The sequence below is a fragment of the Corapipo altera genome, unplaced genomic scaffold (assembly GCF_003945725.1).
Source record: "Corapipo altera isolate COAL_440 unplaced genomic scaffold, ASM394572v1 61411, whole genome shotgun sequence".
In the NCBI taxonomy this organism is placed as follows: domain Eukaryota; kingdom Metazoa; phylum Chordata; class Aves; order Passeriformes; family Pipridae; genus Corapipo; species Corapipo altera.
In genome coordinates, this window is record NW_020884875.1 from 25,508,277 (window position 1) to 25,532,276 (window position 24,000).

Genomic DNA, 24,000 nt, shown 5'->3' on the forward strand with positions numbered 1-24,000 from the left:
GGCTCAGCTCTCAGGACGCTCTGAGCTTCTCAGCTCTTCTCTCTCTCTCTCTCCGCTGCTGCATGTCTCTGTTGCTCCGTCTTATCTCTTCTGGCTCTCTGCCACCGCTTCTTCGGTCAGTGCCGGCTGCTGCTTTCTCCGGCCGCTGCCCAGTTTGGAGAAAACATCTCCCAGCTCACAGCTACAGACACATAGTCCAGCTTAACACTGTTCCAAGTCTCTGTAGCCCCCAACTGGGGCTGGGGGGCCCCAGAGGCCCCGAGAGGCTCCGGGCCCCTTTCCTCGTGGCTCCTACAACATGGCTACTTCTTCTACCACACCAAAACTATAACTCATCTCTTCCGGTCTGGTTGTGGTATGTTTACATTTCTGCAGGAGCGCCCATTGGACAGAACTTCAAAACTATTAGGGGTTTCCACCCCTCGGGGGTTACCACTTTTTAGCCTCTGGGGGAAAACAAGGTTCAAACCACTACAAGCAGCTACCTAACTTCCAAGCTGGTTTGGAGGAGAACAGATCAGAGGAACTACATGACTTTGGATAATGTTTTACTATTTTCAAATGGCTATGACACTGTCCAAATGGAGCAAGTTTCATAAATATATAGAACATGGTATAGTTCTTCTAACTGGCATGCTATTAGTCCAATTTTCTGTCTGCATGAATCTACCTCTTTTTTTTAATATTTACTGGGTCAGGAGGGAGCTGGGTGGGGGTATTTTGGGTCCTAATTACAGGTAGAAGGAAATTAATGCAAATAATAGCGTAATTCATCACCATTGCCTCAGATGAAAGAGCATCCTGAAATGTAAGAGGTGGCTGAAATTACTTTAGCTTGTGAGGAAAGACACTGTTGGACCAAGTATCTGGTTTACAGATTGGGAATCTCAGAAGAGAACAACTGTCTTCCAAGCAAGACACTGACACTTACAGCATCTGCAACATTAATGGACTAAGATTTAAAGTGTTTTAAACAAAGTCAGGATAAGTTCTTCTATAAAGGTAAATAAAGGTGACACAAGAAATTTTATAGAGGACTACAGATTACTTAGAGATGACTAACATATCACGTTAATGTGATCATTGTATGGAATAATTGCGTTTTATATCAGCAGTTCCAGTGACAAGGTCTTCATCAGTGAGATATTTCCCACTACCAAAAAGCTGAAAGCATGTCAGTCCAAATTTCCCTGCAAAATTGTAAAATCAGTTACACTGTATTAAACAACCTTTTATTTTTTTCTTCTATCTCTGATCTTGGAATTGGATACTAGTGCCATCTGAGTTAAAGAGAATTTATCCATCTGTAGTCTCCCTGCTATAATGTTTGCATAGTTGTCATATGCACAGAAAGCACTACGTCACTAGCAGAAATCCAAGAGAGTGTACAGGTAAGCTTCTGACAACCCAGAAGACTCCTGTAATACGTGGAGGATAACTTCTTAAGGCAGGTGATAGACAGCCCTACCAAAAGAGCTCTCATACCCCATGTGTAGGATGACAGACAAGGATGGCAAGACACTGACTTGGATGAGTCAATATCTGCTGGTCCAGCTAAAGGGTAAGAAGCAAACGCACAAGCAGTGCAAGTAGTGGCAGATAACCTGGGAAGGGTACACAGGCACAGTCCAGTTGTGTAGAGATGAGGTGAGGAAGGCCAAAACATGGCTGGAGGTGAACTTGACAAGAGGCATAAAGAATAACAAGAAAGGCTTCTGCAGGTATGTCAGCTATAACAGAAAGGTCAAAGAAAGCATGACCCCACTGATGAACACGAGTGGCAAATTGGTAACCATAGACAAGGGGAAAGCTGAAGTTCTCAACAATCTTTTTGCCTGAGTCTGCAGTCTGGCAATCTCTCTTCTGTCACCTCTCAAGTGGATGGACAGCTGGATGGGGACTGAGGCAGCAAAGTCCCTCCACTGTAAGTAAAGATCAGGTCCATGACCACCTGAGGAATCTGAATGTACATAAGTCAATGGGACCCAGTGAGATGCATCCCAGAGTCCTGAGGGAATTGGCTGAGGTCACTCTTCAGGATATTTGAAAAGTCATGGAAGTCAGATGAAGTCCCAGAGAACTGAAAAAGGGGAAACATTGTACCCATCTTTGAAATGGGTAGGAAGGAGGACCCTGGGAACTACCAACTACCAACAGCCTCTGCTCTGTTCCTGGAGAGATCATGGATCTCGAAGTTCCTAGAAGCTATGCTAAGGTACATGGAAGAGAGGAAGGTGAGTTGAGACTGCCAGGGTGGCTTCAGCAAGAGTTAGTCCTGCCTGACCAAATTAATGGCCTTATCTGAAGGAATGGCTATATCATTAGACAAGGGAAAGTCTACAGGTGTCATTTATTTAGACTTCTGTGAAGCCTTTGGCATGGTTCCCCGCTACATCCTTCTTTCTAAAGTGGAGAATTTCAACAAAGTGCTGTATCTGGATCAAGACAATCCCAAGCACAAATACAAGCTGGGCAGAGAATGGATTGAGAGAAGCCCTGCGGAGAAGGGTTTGGGGGTTTTCATAGATAAAAAGTGGGACATGAGACAATAGTGTGCACTTGCAGCCCAGAAGTCCAAATGCATCCTGGGCTGCATTAAGAGAGGTGTGGCCAGCAGGTTGTAGGAGGTGATTCTCTCCTTCTGAGAGAATCTGCCCTCATGAGATCCCACCTGGAGTACTGCATCCAGGTCTGTCTCCAGCATAAGAATGACATGGACTTGTTGGATTAAATCCAGAGAAGGGTCATGAAGATGATCAGAGGACTGGAGCACCTCTCCTCTGAAGACAGGCTGAGAGAGCTGGGGCTGTTCACCATGTGGAAGAGAAAGCTTCGGAGAGAGCTTCCTGCGGCCTTCCAGTGCCTTGAGGGCTTAAAAAAAGGAGAGGGAGGTACTTTTTATATGGGCAGCTAGTGATAGGACAAGGGGCAATGGTTTTAAACTGATAGAGGATAGGATTAGATTGGATGTTGGGAAGAAATTCTTTATTGTGAGGGTGGATGAAGCACTGAAACAGGATTCCCAGAGAAGCTGTAGATGCTCTGTCTTTGGAAATGTTCAGTGCCAGGTTGTGTGGACCCTTTTGCAACATGATCTAGTGAGTGGCATCCCTGCCCAAGGTGGGTCCAGATTTGGACCTAAAAGGTCTTTAAGGTCCCTTCTATCCCTGACCACTTTATGGTTCTATGATTCATGGTATTCTATAAAAATAAGCACGAGTTTCTAAAAGAATTAGAGACAGAAATTTGTTCTTATTATTGTAAATTAGTTTGGTTTCCTCAATTTATGTCTCAAAAGACAGAGTAAGGATAAGAAATAAACTTCTTAGATTGAATTTATTGGACTCTATTTAGGGACCGGGCATTCTTTTTGCAATGTTAGAAAGCAGCTGTTTGTTATTCTTACCCAACTCTTTTAAAAATATAAACACAATGTTAGTTTTCATAAGTTAGATGAAGGTTCACAAAAGGTTCAGTTGGATCTTTCTTTTGCCAACGGACATTTAAGAATGTGTAAAGAGAGTTAGAATGGAAGAAGTACAAGTACTTCAAAATATCTGTCCCCAGAACCTGGGTATCACACTGGAAAAAGTCCTTGTCTTGAGCTGGAACAGCAAATGTTATTAATGACAAATACTACCCTCAAGTTAATTTCAAAGAAGAACTTGACTTTCTTTTACTTACTGCTGGGGTACCTGACTTCAAAACATAGATCCCCAGGTTTTTCACAGACATTGTACAACCAGAGCAGGATTAATTCCCCTCAGCAATTTTTCTGCCATGTTTCTTATATGTTTCTCCCAGGACTCTGAAAGCATATTACACTAAAGTATCTTATTTGTCCCATATGAAAGGTGTTATCCAATAGATATTTTTAGTACATTTCTGCTTCTTTAGTACATTTCTTCTAGGTCAGACCTGGAGCAACTTAAAGACAACTAGAGCTCTGACCAAAGCTCAAGAAGAGTATTCTACCAAGATTTCTGGAGATCAGGTTCTCTAACACCTGGATCATAAAAGGGTATTTGAACACAGTTTCTGGGAGATGATCCTGGCCATCACACTCAAGGATATTCTTATATTGTCTTGTCCTGTGCCAGCTTCTTTGAAGCATAAATATTCACCAGGAAGAGAAAGAATGTGTTTTCATGTCATTATGTGTAGGATTTCTATTTGAGAGAAAAAAGATAGAGACTCCAATTTCTTCTTCAGAAAGCATTTAAAAGCTAACCCTGAGTACTTAAAACAGTCAGGTCCAAAGCCCTCTTCTTCTCCTCATTTTTTGTCTATTTCATTCTTTCTGTGATTTCATATTCAAATTTACTTCTTTTGCTTTATAGCCTTCATTAATTCCAAATGATGAGTGAAGTTAATGAGAAATTTTCATCCCACTGCAATGCAGATTTAATGCTTGCTTAACAACATAGAAAAAATCTGCCTCATATTGAGAGCAAAGAGAATGCACAGGCTCTTCCACAGGTAAGGGTTATAAAAATAAATTGCCAACATCTTCACCACTGTGTGTTTCTCAGGGGCCGAGCTGCCACTAGTACATTATGCATGTTGGTTTTTTAAAGACACTAATTATTTTACATCATGTTTATTAAGCCCTCTAAATCATTGCTATTCACTAGCTACCCAAATTCCTCAAGTGCAAGCAAAAGAAATGAAGGTCATCCATGGCTTTGACATGCTTGATGAATATGGTCTGTGTAACATTTACCACAACTCAGAACAGAAGCCATTATTTCAGCAAAGCCTGCAACTGTTCATTAGTACAAAGAGTGTGCAATAAATACAATGAAAGATTGTTCAGTTTACTATATCTTAGTCATCCAAAGCAAATCCATGAATAACTACAGGGATTTGTCTTTGAATGACTTATTTGCTTGCTGCCTAATAAATAACATGTAATTACGTTAATATATAGTTTCCTAGTTATGCTAGCAATGTAGTGGAGGAAAATAAAAGGGTGATTTTGAGATATGAAAGACTAGTAGATAATTTGAACACTATCCCTTAAAATACTTGGACTCATTATGTATGGCTTAAACTGCTGGGAGGTCTATGTGTAAAGGAAAAGCAGGAAATAGCCTTAACGAGTTCTTTATTACTCAGGTCATGAATTATTACACAGGTAATATAAAACTGCAGCAACTGTTCTGCATATAAAATTTTCTTCTGTTTTAATAAAGCATCCGTGGTGACCTGACACTGGTGTATGAAAATACACCATGCAAGTTCACAAGACTGGACATTTTACTCAATCTATCAACATTTTTTCAGGAACTCATGTATTTCAGAATCAACAGTGAATGTGTGTCCATTCTTATCAGCTGGCTGCACTGGAAATAAATGTTTGATGAAATGCCTTGAAAAGATCTCATGGCACTCAGAGGAGATGCTTGTTTACTGTGTGAATGTTGAACAGACTGAATGCCATGATGTGTGAGAGCAGTGACAAAAAAAAAAGCGGAAGGCAAAACACTTCAGTAGTTTTTCTTCAAAGGAAACAATGAATTTGAAGTCACTAGTGATATTTTAAAGATTAAAAACTAGTTCAGTAATATGCTTGCATACTACTATCCTGTTTTATAAGAGTGGCTATGGAAAATTTAGGGATGCTTTTCAGGATTTTGAGCCAGTACATGTGTCTCTTGTGCCAATTTTAGAATTCTCTCAAACTGCCCGTTGAAAATCACCCAACATATGCAGAGCTCAGTGTTAGCAACAATGAGGAACAGTGATCTTTAGATATCTGAGTAGATGAGTAGTTTTCCCTTAGTCACATGCATTTTTTCTCATGTAGTACAAATACTTTATTTACTCCCTAATGTCATAAACTGTATGAATTCTCAAACAGGGTTAAATATAGAAAAAAGATCAAATTCAGTCATAGTTTGCAGTCAAAAACATACTCCAATGGTCTCTCCAAATTTCTTTGTTCTGCAGGGGAATTGCAAATGAGATTAAGTGACAGTGGCACAGATCTTTGACAGCTTTTCCTTCGGTAGCATCTTAGTTCGCGTTTGCTAAACCTGTTTATAAAAGATGTCAAAGATTCAATCCTTAGTTTTAACCAAACTGAAAGTACTTGCCTGTGGAAGTCACCACCTCACACAACAAGTGCTATTCCTGACCTGTATTTCTGAGGCAGTGTGGCCCCAGTTGTTGGCAGAGGCCAGAAAACAGGATAAATTGTCATAATCAGAGCAGGCTGCCAAGGCGATTGCTTTTCCTCAATAAAAGTGAAAATGGAAACAGATGTATCAGCTGACTGGGGATGAACTGGATTTGTCCGCACTAACATAAGTTCCTATCATCTGTGGAAGGATCTGCCCTAAGGATAAGGTCTGTCTTGATTGAAAGAGGCTTCATCGATGGTGTCAGCTCTCTTGCTGTCTGTGCTGGGTGTGGCTGAGATAGAGTTAATATTCTGTATGGTAGCCTATAATGTGCTGGGGTTTTATTTTTTTGACTGAAACAGTGTTGATACACCAATGTTTTGTCTATTGCTGAAAAATACCTGAACAACTTTAAGGTCCTCAATTTTTTGCCCTCTGTTCCCAAAGTGAGCAGGTTGGGGATGGTCAAGTAACTGAAAGAATACACAGCCAGGACAACTGACCAAAAATTATCAAAGGGATATCTTATACCATAGTTTGCCTTACTCAGCAACAGAAGTTTCAAGGGAAGGAGGGAGACAAGGAAGACATTTGTGGTTCTAGCGTTTGTCTTCCCAATTAGCTGTTATGTGTGATGAGGCTCTACTCTTCAGGGATTGGATGAACATGTGTCTAACCCATGGCAAGTAGTATATAAATTCCTTATTTTGTTTTGCTTGCATGTACAGCTTTTGCTTCACCTATTAAACTGTCTTCATCTTGATCCATAAACTAGCTGCTCACCTTCCTTGTATGTCTCCCCATCCTACAGCTGTGTGGGTGCTCAGTTTTTTACTAGAGTCAACCCACCACAGTGTCCTTGTAAGCTTGGGACAGGTAACATACGTTTTTAGAAAAGTAAATTGTAACTCCAGTCAGAGTCCTAGGATTTCTCCAGCTTCTTTTGAATCTTGCATGGTGTGTGTTTTGCACCTACAGTCTGTTCTCAGGAATTTGACAATCAACTTGTATTCCCGAAGAGTGACTACAGGCAACTGACTCTGCACCCACTCCTTTGAACATCTAGCCCTAAGGCGTTAACAAATGCACTAAGTCGAGAATTTTAGAGATAACATTGTTCCTTTTGTCCTTACTTCACCCCATCGGATTTACTAGCAACCACTAATCACTGTATAGCCTGGATCACATGCTGTTCTCCCAGTCTTATACATTGCCAGAGGCACAAAGAGACAGATAGGGAAGGTGATCAACTCACAGTTGGAAGTTAAATGGCAGGTCAGTTCTTTAGCAAGTTTAGAATAGGCAGAAGTAGAAAATATTAATTTGGTGTGCAGTATGTGATATGTTTTGAAATCTGTAGTGTACTCAGTTTGATAGCAAGCCTATATTAACCCCTCAACTGCAGTCTTTCCAAATATCTTCAGCCACTTCTCATGGACTGTTTAATAAATGACTGATATAAGGGCATGTCTAGCTTGCTTAATAGCATTATTTAAAGCTGAAAGTTGCTATAGGTTTTTAATAGAGAGCTGAATCAAACCTTATTTAAGATGTACACTGCCTGATATTCAACAGGTATGACTTATAATTAATTAATATATCATTTAGTGGAAATGACTGATTTTTTATTGTCCCACTGCAAATTAATCCTCCATGTGTTTATTTCCTGTCAGTAGTGGTTTAAGACTTGTTTATTTAAATCCTCTAGACAACCATCTATTATCAATTTCACATGATGTCCTTTTAGATCAGCTGCCTGCATGAGGAAATTTGAAATATGTGGGTGTACACACAAACGCACACATGCCTGTCTATTCAAGGCCAAGTTTCCTGGAAAAGAAAAATCTGAAAATCTGACTTGTAAAGACCTTTCATTATCCTCCATCTTCCTTTTATATTTTTGCACACAGTGGAAAGGGCCAAGACGACCCCTCATCAGTGTTTAAGTATGCCCAATGACAGTTCATGGTAGTTAGTGCTAGAGAACTGTTGAACCAGAATGAACTAGAATAGCATAGAAGTATTTGATTAAATATTTTGCTAATGCACTTTAATGCAGAGCTTATAATTGTGCCTGTGTTCATTCTGTATTTATTAGCTACAATTCAACAAGGTGATCAAGTAAGGACATAATATAACACTGTTCACAGTCCCCCTACTTCATCAGCAATAGCTACTAAACTTGAAGTTAAGCGTATGTTTAACTAACTTACTGAGCTGCCTCTTTAGTGAATATGTTTTATTTAAGGTTATCGAGAGTTAATCACTTTCCAAGCTAAGTGTTCTCCCTTCCCTCCAGTTCCCTTCATATCCTGTGTTTGCCACTGTCCATGAAATAATTAATCAAGGGGAGAAAAAATGTATCTTCTAATTAACACAGACAATGTAAACAGAATAGTGGCATTCCTTAAGTGCAATAAGACAGCTAATTGTTTCCTCTCTCTCCAGTGTGGGAGAGACAATTGCAGAGACAGGGAGGAAAGCCATCGCGCTGAAGGGTTGTGAACCATTTATCAAGCTGACTACTCTGTCATATCAGTGGAAGGACCCTGGAGAGCCCTGACCATGAGATTGAAGGTTGGTACCAATTTACTGCAACACAAATGCATTGAACAGGAAAGAGAGAGCTTCTAATCTCTTCAATTTTCTTACATTACCCTGAAGGCTAGGGAATTAAATGAAACAGTAGCTGGTGACAACTTTAGAGGATCCTGACTGCATGACAGGAAAAGTACTAAAACAGTTCAACAGTTTTATATGTTACACACTTTATACATTTATATATTTTATATACATTGATCTTAACCCTGCAGAAAGAAACAGGTCAGAAAAGACTGCCTGTTGAATATATGTCTTAAGAGAAGGAGAAAAGCCTGCTGAATTCAGTATCTGTCTGATTCAAATTTGGAAGCAACATTTATAAAAAAATACATAATAATATCAATAATATAATATAATTTTTTTATTATTTTCAAAAGAAAATGAAGCATACCACCGAGTCTTGTAATTTTCCTTTAGTTCAATGACTTTGGCAAACTTGCATTCCATCGTTGATCTTTAGCAGTGCCAGTCTCTGCAAAATCATACAAACAGGAGAATTTGTTGTGCTGGTCAGTTTCATGACCACTTTCTCCAGAGTCCTTCCACCAATGTCTCCAGAAAAGACTGAAAGAAATCTCCAGGCTGTGCCAATGGGAGGCAATCAAGATCTTGTTGAAACACTTTAACTAGAGAGTGCTTTAAACACTAAACATCCAGCTTTATTTCTTGATCAGTCATTTCTCAGTTTGCATTAACTCTTGCAATGCTGGGTGTTTGTAGCTATGTAAATGTCCATCTCCCTCATTAAATCTTGTTTATTTCTGATAGTACTGAATGCTGCATAGAATTTTCCTCTCTATGGTAACTGCAGTGTTAATCCACAAAAATATGAAAAGAAAGCATTTATACAGTATCATCTGTATGGATTTAATTCTTCAAAACACATAGCACCTTTACATGGCTACCCACCAGAGCAGCTGCAATCCAAGTGCCTCTAGCAAGATGTAAATAATAATAGTAGTACCTGGTTATACATAAATGGGAATAATCTTAAGGCATCACTATACTTTCAATTTAAAGGAGTGCTAAAGGCCATTATTTCCCATTCCCTACTAGACTGGGAAGTGGGGAGTCACACAATAAAAGGATATACACAATTATTATAGCATTACTATTTGCAATCCTACAGCTAAAGGTCAGTGTGGTCTGCTACTGTAATATTTCCAGGGATTTATAACTTGCCTGCATAAAAATTTCCTCCAGGTTAATATTTTATACATTGAGTGTTAGTCCTGATATGAACTTTATTTTTTATTTTTATTTTCAGGATAAAAAAAGAAAAATCTTCACTATAGATATAGATACAGTTCTAGTCCTGGGTTGTTTTAAATTCATGTTGTCTTGTAAACACACAGAGTCTAGACTTTATAACTTTGCTTTAGAAATTGAGATCTCAGAAAAACTGAGTCAAAGTGATTTCAGAGTTTGAAAGTAAAACAAAGAGTAATCATCATTTTCAAGTTTTGTAAGGCCACAAGCATTTGCCTGTCCATATATATATGACATGTACAGATTTTATTATTCACAAAAGTGACACGTCTTAAACAAGTAATTTCATGTTCAACATTTGAAAAATAATTTTATTTAGACTTTAATAAATAGTGATCTATTATCACAAGGAAAACATCACAGTTCTGCACGGTAAGTACCATTTTCCTCCCAAGAAAGATGCTAAGCATCTGGGCCTTGAAGCAGCAAGGCATTTGAGAAGGTGTTTTCCTAGGGAGCTCCCCTGCAGCTAGATAAGTGGTCGAGGAGCACTGTGAGTCATTGCCCTGCACTGAAAAGGTTAGTTGGAAAGGTCAGTAGGGAAACTGCTGCCTCCCCAGGCCTGTGGTTTCCCCTCACCCTCACTTCCATGACAACTTCCAAAGTCTTCTTGCTCGCACCCTATGGCCTGCCTAAGTGGCCAGCCTTTCCCCCTCCCTGCCTACCCAGACACATGCTTGCCAGTTGCATTTGCAGCCCCACTGGATGTCTTAGCATCTCAGCAGAGCCTCACTGCAAATCAATTTAAATGCTGCAGGTTTAAAATAGTTTTCTTTGAAGCCAGCTTCTCGTGATATTGTTCTTTGCTAAACTGTATTTCTTCACAAAGAATTAATCAGCAGATTAAGTATCTTTTATTCTCCTTCTTCCCACAGTTTTAGCTTATCTCTTTTGCCATATGCCCCATCTAAAAGAGATGAACCTACGCTGGAATGGTGGTCTGACAGACTGGGAACACATGGGACATATTTTTCAGCCTTTTTCCTGCTTGATTTTTTCCCCCTTCTTCTTTCTCAAGAGAAATTCACACTTAAGTGGTAAACACAGTCTTTACCAGGTCAGATGGCTTTGAAGAAAGAACTGGTGTGAAGAGCTTCATGCTTTGAATCCTGGAGAGGGAGATCCCTCTGTTTCCCATCCTGAACCCTCATGTTCCTTCTACAGGGAAGGTCATTTACAGACTTTTAGAAACTTAGGTCTGTGAAGGCCTTATCTTCCTTATCTCTCTTTTCCTCCATCATTGTCAGCCTCTAATTTTTTTCTCCATCTTGATCTTTGCTGGCTTTGGATGTTAACTCCTACCCAGCAGGGCACCATTCTCCAGCACCATTATACACAATCTGGCCCAACCTCATGCACCTCTGCATGCAGCTGGAGACAGATCTTCAGCAAGCACTTAAACCTTTCCCTGTCATTTGAAATTATGACATAGTTTATGTTTGCTCTTATTTTCTCCCACCTCTGTGAATTACTCCTTTTTGGTTTTTTTATTTATTTTGTCAAATTATGTCCTGATGCATTTTGAAAGGAAAAAATTTATAGTTTCCATCCAAATACACTCTGATGAAAACACTAGTTTATAAAATGTTTACCCTCTGTTCAGCAACTCAGTCTTTCCTCATATTATAATATGCCCAAGACTTTAAGAAATACTACTACTTCTAGTTTTAAATCAATAGGAAATGGATGACAGCAATACACTAAATTGATTTTCAATAAAATTGGGTCTCAGTCTAGTAGAATTTTTCAGCTCTCCCTCACTCTGTATCACCATTTTAAACTTTCTTTCAACATCAGCCCTAATGAAACAGTGCTTCCCTCTGTCCTACTGTAAACTGTAAAGCTCTGCAGTGCAGAATCATGACGGTGAAGCTAAAAACCGCTTTTCTTACACTGATTAAATTATTTCCACTTTGTGAGAATTCTGCCTTGTGAGAGCATGTTAAATCCGTTGTCTAGGCATTTCTCCTGTCTTTAAAAGGTAAACGGCCTTGTGGTATTTTTTTCCTTTTCCCCATCATAAGAATTTTCTTTTTGATTGTTTTCTAATAATCATCACCCACACTGTAAGATCTAATCCTAAGGAGCTTCCAAAAATGACAGAATCTTTTAAAATGCTATCTTTTTGAGCACAAATGCTAAATGAATCAATTTTAACGTGAGTGCAGTTCCTGATATCTGCAGCTGTAGTGCCCTTTCAGGTAAGAAGTATCTTGACATTTGATCTACTATCATAGAGGCATCTGTGCAGTCTAACTCAGGATGGGTGATAGAGATGATAAAATACTTCTTTTATTAGGAAGGATAAGAATTAAATTGCTTTCTACAGAAAATGAACTAATGATAAATGAAGTAATTAGCTGCTCAATTTTTATGTTTTGGAGCGTTGAATATTTGGGTATTGCTCGTAAGAAGTGGTGAAGAGAAAGTTCCCCAAAGGTCTAATTCTGCAGAGGCTGAACTTTCCTGAGTTCCACTGATTTTTGGTTTGGTTTTTGGTTTTTTTGTCTTTCTTGAGGCTTCTCTTTTTCCGGTGTCAGGAGAGTGTGCTTTTTATTATTGCAGAGCAGTAACTGAAGGAAGGGTATATTTACAAACTTTTTTGGGAAGCCTGGAATTGTCTCTTTATTAAAGAATGCTGTCTTGTTACTTGTGATGTATATTTAGTAGGAAAAGGGATTTAGATGTTTCAGCCTTGGTATATGTTTGCACACAAACAGGTTTGGGGAGGACTGCTGTATACTGGATGAGGTGACAGCAAATGGCAGTGTATCACACATCCATGAAAACTGCCTGACTTTTTTAACAGATCCTTTCTGTGTAGCCTGACATTTGCAGATTTAACATACTATCAGTCTGACTAATTAGGCAGGGCAGAGGGCTGGGCTGAGGTCTACAAGTAGTTTCAAGTGCCTGGTCTCTGCACCTCACTGCACTGTGCCTGGGGAGCAGAGCAATGGGCCATGCACCCAGCTGGAGGTCACAGGAACATGCCTGTTCTTCTTGGCACTGCACAATGCAGGGCTGTCACACCAAGCTGCAGCACTCAAGGCTGTACCATCACCCCACTCCCACATCTGACAGGGATGTGGGACTGTTTCAGCTGGAATAGGGATAATACTCTACCACAAGAAGATGGTAGGTTCGTAAGATGGGACAAAGTATGTCGTCACGGGGTCTAATTGCTTGCTGCTACTGCTTGTGGCCCTCTCCTCTACTTGTCCTGATCAGGCTCAAACTCCAGAGGATCCAGCCAGCACTGGTTATTCAATCAGGGGTCTCAGCTTTCTGGCAACTTTTTGTAGCCTTTTATAACACTGTAAACAGTAGTCTTCAGAGACTGAGACTTGGAGGCAGGTAGGGACATCAGGGAAAGCACCTGAATGAGAAATGACAACTGCATATCACATAGGCTTGTGCAGCAAGTTGCTCGGGGGAACGTGCGAAACCACATTGCCATCCAAACATGTCTAGCTAGTAGACCCTAATAAGTGTCATGAGGAAGACGGTTTAAAAAAACATAGAACTTTTACCTCTAGAAATGAGTTTAAATGTTTCTTCTGTGATTTATCTCTTTTGTAACATACTGGTAACAGGAGGTGCACTGGGAAGCAGGGCACTAGACACCCACTAAATCTGTAGCCAAGTTGTGCTTTGCAAAAGAAAGTATTTTGTTTATTCAAATTAACTTCTAAGTACACAATTTCACAAAATAAAAGCCAGCAGATTTGGTAGGATCAGAAGGAGAGAAGGGGACTCTTATGCACTAAGGAACCAGCCCTGCTACTTATTTTGAGGCTTGATAATTTTAAAAAATGTGACAGCTAAAACCCACTGGCACATGCTGCAAAGAAGGATGTGATAAAATAATGCTACTCATCTTCAAGGCTGTCAGTTCAGCAATCAGTACTTCTATTCATCTCCACGGCCTGCTAACTCAGTGCTACCATGCGATAGATAAACCCTAATCCAAGTGACAGCGTTCAAATCAGAACTGATTTGATTGTTCACATATGATACCACAAGACACCAGAAGCCTAAAGAGTTTATAAAAATGCCTGGATGCCTCTTGTAGACACATTTCCCCTCAGAATATCTCGCAGTGTAGGATACACCAGCTCTTAAAACAGGGGTAATTTGTAGGTCATGAAAATGCTTTGGTGGCACAGTCGGCTCTTATCATAATCTAAGTCTAGGTGGAGCAGGGAACGCTCAAAAATAAAATGTGGTTCAGACCTTGTGAAGCCCACCTATTCTGCTTTTAAGTCTCCCTCACGGGAAATGAATTCCTTTTCTTTCTCTGCAGAGACCAGACTTGCTCTTGAAGACATCAAACATGAATACATTTGTTTCTATGCATAAAGCAGAGTACATGGGAGAGTGGTTTTACGGCACATAAGTCGGTGTCTCAAAAGTCATCCTTGTCTCTCAGGAAGCAACAGAGCTCCTTTCAACAACAGCTGCAACAGAGCTGGAATTCAAATCTGAGGTGGTAATTGGGATTTTGCAGGTGTTCAGTGGGACCATTATATTTAGGTTTTGAAACATAATTCTGAACAAAGGTCTGAAGATACTGGTACTTTGTACAGATTTCAAAGTTTAGTGTGTCTTTATTTTCTTACTTTTCTTACTAGTATATGCTGAAGTTTTAGAGTAACACTTAGGAGAATAATTGTTCAAGTAGTTCAAGAAGACAATGGCGATGAAGTAATTGAAAGCAGAAGGTGACCTGTAGCTGTTCAAGATCAAGAATAAAAACTGAATGACTTTTCAAGGAAATTGTCAAAGTGTCTGAAAACAGAGTGAAATTATGGGACTTGTAGAAACAATGGGTTTTCCTCTGGTGTCCGGGTCATTTCACAAAACAAAGGGTAAAGTTCACTTTGTAGTCTTTCGTTGAGGGGAACTGATGTCTTGATTTAACAAGATACTTAAGTCTGTGTCTGGTTTCAGTCTTGCAAGAAATTCTTCAGTCCTGTGCTTTAAATAGTCAACTGAACTGAAAGGTTTCTCTGCAACCAGACTTTACACCAATTGTATATATATATCTATATGCACATACACATCTATGTATCTGTGTATCAATCTATGTATCTATCTATCTATCCATGTATCTATCTACTTTATTTATTTAATAACAGGACTGTATGGTTCTTATCTTTTTCAAAGGACATGACTAGGAAAGAAATGTTTTTCTCACACATTTTGTATCTAAAATGGATAGTTGATCTCCTAGTACTTCTAAATAATTTCTATTTCTTCTTTCCATAGTGTTTAAAAGACGTAACTGTCTGCCTTTTTCCCTAAGCATGGATTTAGAGGTGCATTAAATAATATTTTTCACTGTCATCCTCAAGAGAAACACAATTTGAACTTGTTTGACTTGAATTATGCTTATTCTATCTTTGGTTCTGGTTTTGTTAGTTTGTGGTTGCACGATGAATGATAACAGAGACACAGAGAGAAGTCCTGTACTGAAATATCACAGAGGTGTCTTGAGAATGCAAAAAAGTGCCATGTGTAATATACAAAAATATATTGGCAGCCTAGGTATGTACTTCTTTGTGATGTCAATGGAATTTCAGCTTTTGTTAAATTTCCTAAGACACTCGCATGAGCTTTAGGCACTTAAGTCTTTTAAATTTGATATTTTGATTTTATAACAGGTGGTGGGGTTTTCCCAGTATTTTAGGCCACTGTTATAACTACTGCTTTCTCTATACTACATGTAGAATTGAACCATGGATCAAATTGTGAATTTACATTGCACTTGGAAATGTAGATCTCACTTAGCAAGTTTGCTTATATTGGTGTCATCCTCCTCATCACATTTGAGTTGCATTGGACAGCTGTGGTCTCTGTCGAGACAGAGTAGATTGTCCCAAACAGGTCATGTTTCTCTTGCTCTCTCTACTAGAAGTTTTCTAGCTATTTACAACATGTAGCAGCCTTCTCCAGATTTTGATGTTCCCGAATCACTAATACTCTGGTATTTAACTCAGTGAAGACTTCCCACACTTAGCAAGTGCATAGTGTACTTAGGCCTGGGGACTGAATTGCAGGCAGTCTCCAAATCTGTGCAAAAACTGCCCCGATGCTCAGTACCAACTGACTAGTTCCGCTGTAAGGGCAGACTTGACAAGCCAAATGTATTTAATCTTGCCCTGGAAGTGCTCCCATCCCTAGGTATATAATACCTGCGGTGGTGAGTGATTGCTTTATCACTAGTGAAGGGATCAGCAACTGCTCTCAGAGGCACGATTTTATGATTTTAAAATCTGTTAGAATGAATGAACAAAAATGAATTGCTCCTATTTGTTAGTGGTTGTTTTGATTAAAACCACATGCTTTTGCATTTCTAGTTGAAAAATTAGCATCGGGGTTTGTAAAGTTTTTTTATGGTTTGATTTGATATTAAGAGAAGGTGTAACCTTGCTGAGAGGGTGAAAAATTCAGATACAGACAATAAGTACTTGACAGGTTCTATCAGAAAACTAAACATGGGATGAATATATACACCCTCTACCAGTTGTCACAGTATTGAACAATGAATGTTTGATGAACCTGACCTGCAAATACACATATCCCTGTGAAAGTCAGCTTTAAGTAGTGCCTGGCTGAGGTAATTAACAAGAAGAGGCCTTTGTGGGTAATATATATACATACATATTAGAAAACATTTCTTTAGATCTCTCTTGATAGAATCACAGCAGTAAAACTTGAAGTACAACTCCATTTTTGCTAAATGAGATCTGATGGAGAATGCACTCATGGTCTAGTGGCAGCTGAGGCTGATGGAGCTGCATCCTTTTACAGCAGAGATTATCTTGAACCATGTTGTTTATACCATGAAAATCTCTATTAGCTCAAAAAAATTCACAGTGGATCTTGTAAATAGGTACCATCTGGTGAAATCCTGAAGATCTTGTTTGTTTGTTTGTTTGCTTTAATAGCTGTGTCTGACTTTTTGCTACCAAAAAAAAAAAAAAAAAAAGGCATGATAAAGAGCAAGGAAACTAGTTAGAATTTTCCAACTTCAGTAAATACTTTCTGTATCCAAAGGGTAGGAACCCTCAGGCTAAGCTAATAACTATCATTGGAATGAAAACCTCCTTGTGAAGACAGCTTCCTCTACACAGCATATCCTGGATGTATTGTCCCATATCGTTGGAGTCAAGCAAGGTTGTCTCCTTTGTCTTCTGTTACTGTTGCTTTTACCTACTTGGAGAAAATCCTTATACGTCTCTGTCCTTATTATTAGAATGCAGCTGCTAACAGTGTTCTTCTATCTGGAGGAAATCCTAACAAGGGACAGAGTATATGGTACAAATGACTTCTTGAACTAGTCACACTCCTGGGCAACAATGCTTAGCACTCATTATTTTGTTTTACCTGTATACAACCCTGATATAAAATGTACTAACCCATAAACAATGAAGATTAACATTAAAAAAAAGACACCAATGTTGAGCTGCTTCTGGCCTCCCACTGTTTCTTTTTTCACTAGGAGCTCAGAGTTTGGACCAGCTGTTCTAGGCATTCTCTAGTGCCTTGTCCCTCACTGTAGTAATGAGGCAAGCTATATTTTGCACGGAAAATACAACTGGATCCTAACCAGCCCCAAGACTAGGAGAAAAAAGAAGACACTTATGCCCCAATTCAAGAAAATCAATATTTATTCATCTAGGTATTTTTGCCTTTATACCCTTCTGTCTGACTCTTTCTTCTGTTTGTCAGAGGAAAGAAATTTGAATGCCTGGTGTTTAAATTGCAAGTGACAGTAGGCAAAGTTTGGAAGAGAACTTTCATCTTTCAATAGAGTGGCTGATGTAGTAAGAAATAACAGATGAGCCCTTTTGGAAGACAGATCTGCAGCTGATCTGAATTTTTTTTTTCCAAATATATCAGTTAGTCTACATAACAGACATGATTTTTCCTTATAGCACTTGTTGTGCTAATAATATTCTCAGATTTTTACAGCTATAACAGTACTAAATCAGTGCTAGAGATGATAGCAACCCATCTGATTAAAAATAAATAATCCCACAAAATAAGGGATGTCTGATCCCTTGGTTAAAATGAAAAAAACCCTCTATTTAAAATAAGGAGAAACAGAACACACAGATTCACATGCTTTGTTGCACTTGAGTATTGTAATCTGAGAAAATCTTCAAGATCTAATTTTTGAGAAAATCTCTTAGCTATCAGAAATACCCACCCAGTGCCAAAGGATGTGATTCAAAACATGCCATTTTGTCTTGGGAAAGGCAGTAGTCAAAAACTGTTATCTTGAGTTGTGTTTCAAAATTTGAAGGATATTTATGTGAGTGACTTGCTTTGGCAGTGTCATCTACATGTCACTGGCCAGTGAGACCTTTCCTTATCTCCTGAGGCCAGCATACAAGTGAGCTGCTAGGTGCAATTGCACTGAAGTCAATGGTGGTGCTTTCCCCAACTAGGATATGATTGTTTACCACTTATCTGATGAGATGCCTCTTTCTTTTACATTGTCTATTTCTCATGCAAAAGGCAATTTTTTCCTAAAGGTAACAGTGAGAAGTTGATATAGGCATGAGCATCTGGTCAGAGATAAAGTCTATAGTGTCTGATAGAGAAAAAAATTTGTCCCATATCCTGATCCTCTGCAAACATCAACGGATTCCGGTGACAAATATCAGAGAGAAACTTGGTGTCAATATTGTTTTACATCAATGCTTTTTTCCCATATCATAATGAAGGGATAATATACTGCAATAATAAACTTCAGGGGCTTTGATAATATAGCCTGCAGGTGGCTAGTAAGGATAAGTGAACTGGCCCACTGCCTGGCCTGGCATTTGCTTCAATAATTCAGTTTTGGCAGCTTTTCTCAGTCTGAGATTACTGTCTCCCCCTTCCCACCTCCAATTTAACCTTTCAATAAATGTATGCCAGTGACAGACTAAATATTTGAGTGAAGAACTGAGTTAATATTTATTTCTTTTTATAATAGGGCCATTCCCAGGTTACCCCTTTGTTACAACCTTCCCCAGAAGGCGAGGGTAACCCAGGTTCTTGTTAACAGATCCTTTGGGGCAGATTAGAGTGAAACAACACTAAATGATTTGTGTTTATGAATATATTATTTTACAACAGTTTGGTTGCAATGGAAAGCAGGTATGTAGTAATTTTGTTTATTATTATCTATAGTAATATAACAGTATAAAAGCAGATAAATATTGCTAAAGAAAATATATAAGGAAAAGAAAGAAAGAGAAAGGAAGGAGAGGATTAGAAAGATGTCACCACCTGTGGATCCAGTGATGAGACTTGACTGTTGCAATTGAGATGTCTGTTGGTCAAAGTGAAGGTCACAGTCTTGATCCATTGGGGCTGGGAAAAGCCCATGAAACATAGAGTTCAATGGGTTAATCCCTTCGTTTTTCTTACCCTTGGTGCAACACTCATATAATTTTGTTATCCTTTGAGTAAGATGCTATGATTTTACAGTATGAGCATGTACAAGTTTACATTATTCTCCAGAATCTGTCATCTCTCACTTAAATCCCTTTCTTTTCTAACCCTGACATTGTCTTATTACCAGTGTTTCTACTTTGCTCATGCTTTTCATTATTTACTCAGCATCTTTCCTGTTCTGTCCCACTTTTATGTTTTTCTCCATCCTTTTGTCCCTGTTTCTGTCAGTCCTTGTAACTAAAGTTTTTCTGTCCTCCATGTCCCTACCCTCTCTCACTGCAGGCAAGCTTGATGCTGTCCCTATGACTCTGCAAGATATCTGAAGCTTGGTGATTTACATTTTGGATAAATTCAGCAGTGCTTTAGAGATGGACCAGCAGCCGGGTAAATGTCATCAGCTGGGCGTGCTGACTCAGAAAATGCTGTCAAGCCTCCAGCTTCAGAGGCTTTGCCCTGCTTCCGCAAAGAGGCTGAAATACTGGTCTGATGTTTGCTGCTCATGCCTCAGTGCCTCATAGTGAGCAGAACAAGCTGCTTCCTCCTGAAGGCCCTGTGGGGAAATAAATGGAGCTCTCCAGAGTCCCCACGATGCTTCTACCATTGCCCTTATTCAAGTTCAGTCACATCTGAGTTGCATTGTACATCCTGTTCAACACAAAACTGCCATCCGCTTCTTCCCCAGTTAGGCAAATACTTTTATTACCACATTAGTCACTCCTCTCTTACCTCCACAGTGAAAGACCTGTCTGTAGGAACAGTGCTGGTTGCTCCTGAAAAACTGTGTTGTTCATGGCATGACTGATCTGGTCTTGGCTGCTTATGGATCTGGTTCCTTATTTAGGGTTTTTAATGCAGTTCATCATGATGAAGAGCAGATATCTGAAGGGAACAGAGCTTTAGAAATCCCAGCATCCTGGAAGTGCCAAATAAAGGTTATTGACAGTTGCACTAGAAAGAGAACAGTGTCTGTTGAGAAAGGGTTTAAGATGGTAGTTCAAGAGAGACTGTAGCACAAAAAGAGATCACTGTAAGATGCCAGAGTTGCTCTGCACACAAGTTACACTGTTACTTCTCTGGCTTTGAAATGGTGGTGTCATGCAAAGTGCTATGCAAACACGAAACAAAGCTTAGACCCTTCCTGGAAAAGATAAACATTCAAATATTGTCCTTGCACAATGGAAAACCAATATCATTTACCTCCAGGTTAAATACTCCTTTGAGGTCAGAATCTTTTATTGATAGCTGTATTGTTTACTTCTACCTTTACAGACTCCTGGATCAATGCTTTTATTTTCCAATGGATTTTTTTTTTTTTATATTTATTTTGAAGTACTGACACCACTGCTCTGAGTAGTAGAAATATAAGGCAGGATCTAGTTCTCTGCCAAAAATTCTCCTCCTCAGTCAGGCTCTGTCAGTGACAATAATGTTGGCAGCTCTCACTTTGGAAAGCCTGAGGTATAATGTGATTTTAGGCTTTTCTTGCTTTGCAGGTTGAAGGCTTTTCTTCTTTTTTTTTTTTTCTTCTTTTTCCCTTTCCCCTCTTTTTTTAGAAGATAATCTAATTGAATTCCTATTTCCTTGACTGGGTTACTCAGCTATCTCATCATGAAAATCTCACAGGAAATAGAGAAGGTATGGGCTCCCATGCCACGGCTCCACGGCTTTGGCTTAGGTTCAGCATGTCCACACAGTCAGCACTTCAGTTCAATTGATACATTTGTAGATGACGTTTTACTGCCCAACTCTGTCCTGTACATGCTGCCAGCTAAAAGATTGTATACTGCTCACAGCCCAGAGTTAGTGTGTTCATATTTAACACGTAGACTGTGAGTTTGATACAATTTTCTGTCTTATTCTGAGTTCTCCATGGTGTTTTTATTGAAAAAGTAGTGCTCTGTCGCACTGCCTTGTTGGGGTGGGTGGTACTAACCTTTTCTGCTAAAGGAAGAGTGGGGTAGAGAATGATACAGAAAACATCATAGCAAGGTGTAAATTTATGGAGTGCAATAATTATTGTGGGTCACCCTACCTCAGGAATGGTCTGTCAAAGAGAAGAGCTTCAGGGACAGGTATAGAGAACAGAAAGATCAGCCTAAGGAAAACTGCCCATATAAAAAGGGACAGGAAATAATTATGCCCGTTTACCACAAAAATAAGACAAATAGGAAGAATATAGAAGAGCGGAAAAATTGAGTGGATATTGCCTATGGACAGATTATCCTAGAATTCTAGATTTTTGAAGCACTGTTCCCTTAGTATTGGACTTAAACAGGCTATAGTAATTATCATATTGGCTCAGACAAATATCTTGGTAATAAAGTACATTTTTTGACAACATGTTTTAAACCTAAATTAGTAAATTTTTATTAAAAACAGAATTGGCTTTAAGTAATGGAACAAATTGAGTATAATATGTGTCATATCTTTTCAAACAGTTTCAAACACTTGTCTACAGCATTTTAATTAGGAAATGAGTTTCTACAGGCTCATTTCTACAGGCTCTGATTTTGTTTTTTCTTACCTATATAACATGCTACGTGGCTCTCCTTGAGGGACCAGGGGAGAGTTGACCTTGTGACTGTCTTAATGGTAGTTTTCTGGAAAGATATGGATTGACTAAGGATTAAGACTGGATTGTCTCTTCCTGAAACATATTTGTCCTAGTTAGAACAACTGGGACCAGTTCATCACTGGATAGGTGTAACCCAAAACTGTATATTCTACAGCCTTCCAGGCCATTTCCCAGAAACTGTTATCAATACCCATTTACACCATCTGCACATAGAGCCTGACTCCTCAGGCTATAAACTAGGTGTTAAGAGGCCTGCAAGATAGGATGTTGCTTTTGTCCTCACACCCATTAAGGAACCCCCCGCCCTGAGGGAGGTACTGAGCATTCCTTCCTGAACTGGAGGATATATGATCTTGGACCCTTGGGACTTTTTTAACCACTGGTGAGATCCAGAGGAAGACTGCAGACCACCGCTCTCAACTGGACTGCAACCACCACTTTTCAACCAGACTGCAACAGGTTTTCCCCCTCTCCTTTTACTTTGGACTCGGGGCCCAAAGAACACCACTCTGTTCATGCCCCAGGGTGCTTGGTTATACATTTGGGTTTTGTGGGTTAAAACCAATTGTTTGTCTGCATAATCATACTTACTGTATTATTTTATTAAATTGTAATTCTGATTTATAATCTCTCTTTTGAGTTGAGTTCATTTCCCCTGCTGGTTTACCTTTAAACCAGCACAATATTCTACGCCTTTTTTGACTGCAACTTGTCTGTTAGAAGAGTCAAACAGCTAGTTTTGTTTTTCAGAAATAGGGAGTGTTTTATGACATAAAAACTAGATCGTGGTAAACCCATTTCTTAGTAGGGAAGAAATTAAGGAATTTGAGAAAAAGTAAATTTTAGCAAAATGAAATTAAAAATGTAAATTTGAAGTAAAAAAAACTATTACACATAGCAGATAATAATACTGGGGGAATAAACATAAAATTACTTCTTTTTAAGAAAATCCTGATATTTCTTAAAAACACTTATAATACAAAATTGTTTGAATTGTATCTGTTCCTTAGTGAATGGTTAAACACCCAAACAGTAACTTTTTTTGCAATTGGACTATTCATACAAATAATTGTATGCAAGTGGGAGTGAGAAAATTACAAATTTCTTCCATTGCCATTTCTGTGAATAATTTTTTTTTTTAAGTGAAAATCTCTCTCTCTCATGCTACAGTTCTCTCTTAACTGTCCCGAGGATTGGATAGCATTGGCACACTCAAGCCAATACCTCCAGCAGCAGTCTAACTTGTTCCTCTGGTGAAAACTGTCAGCCCTGCAGTGGATGCTACCATTAAAATACTTGCTGATCCAAGTAGTATAAGCTCAAGTTTGTGGTCCATTTGAAGTTAGTATAGTGGATCTTGAACAGGAGTAATTCTTTTCTATAAGCACATACTGTACTCTTTCACCTGTACATGGAAGTAAAACATCTGGCAGTGTGACAGAACAGACCTAGAATGAATGTTTTTATGTCTTTCTACTAAATCTGCCAGATTAGTACACTATGAGCCCTAGACACTTTACACACAGAGGGCACATTGTCAGCACTTCTGGTAACATTCATATCCTATCTGGCTAAAAGCAGTGGTTTAATTTAATGCATTATGGGCGGAAATGTAGCATTTTAAATCAGTTCTCTGGAGATCATAAGTAACTTCTCTTGATCTCAGATCTGTGGATCAGAGTTTAGGAATTACTGCTACAGCCTGATTTCATCAAGATTCCTCCAAAGAATATTCCAATTTTCACCTGCTGCCCTTTCAAGGGATAGAAGATACTGATGGGGGTAAAACATCTAAACAACTTTACAAGAAAAGTAGCTAGTATCAACTGCAAAACCCTAAGAAAGAAAAAAGCTATTCGTAGAATTTCAGGAGCAATGGATTAAAAGATGGAAGAGGTTGATAGACAAATGATCAGAGGAAGTGTCTTAGAAAGCAGAACCTCCCTCTTCCTCTTCTGTGTACATACCCAAACT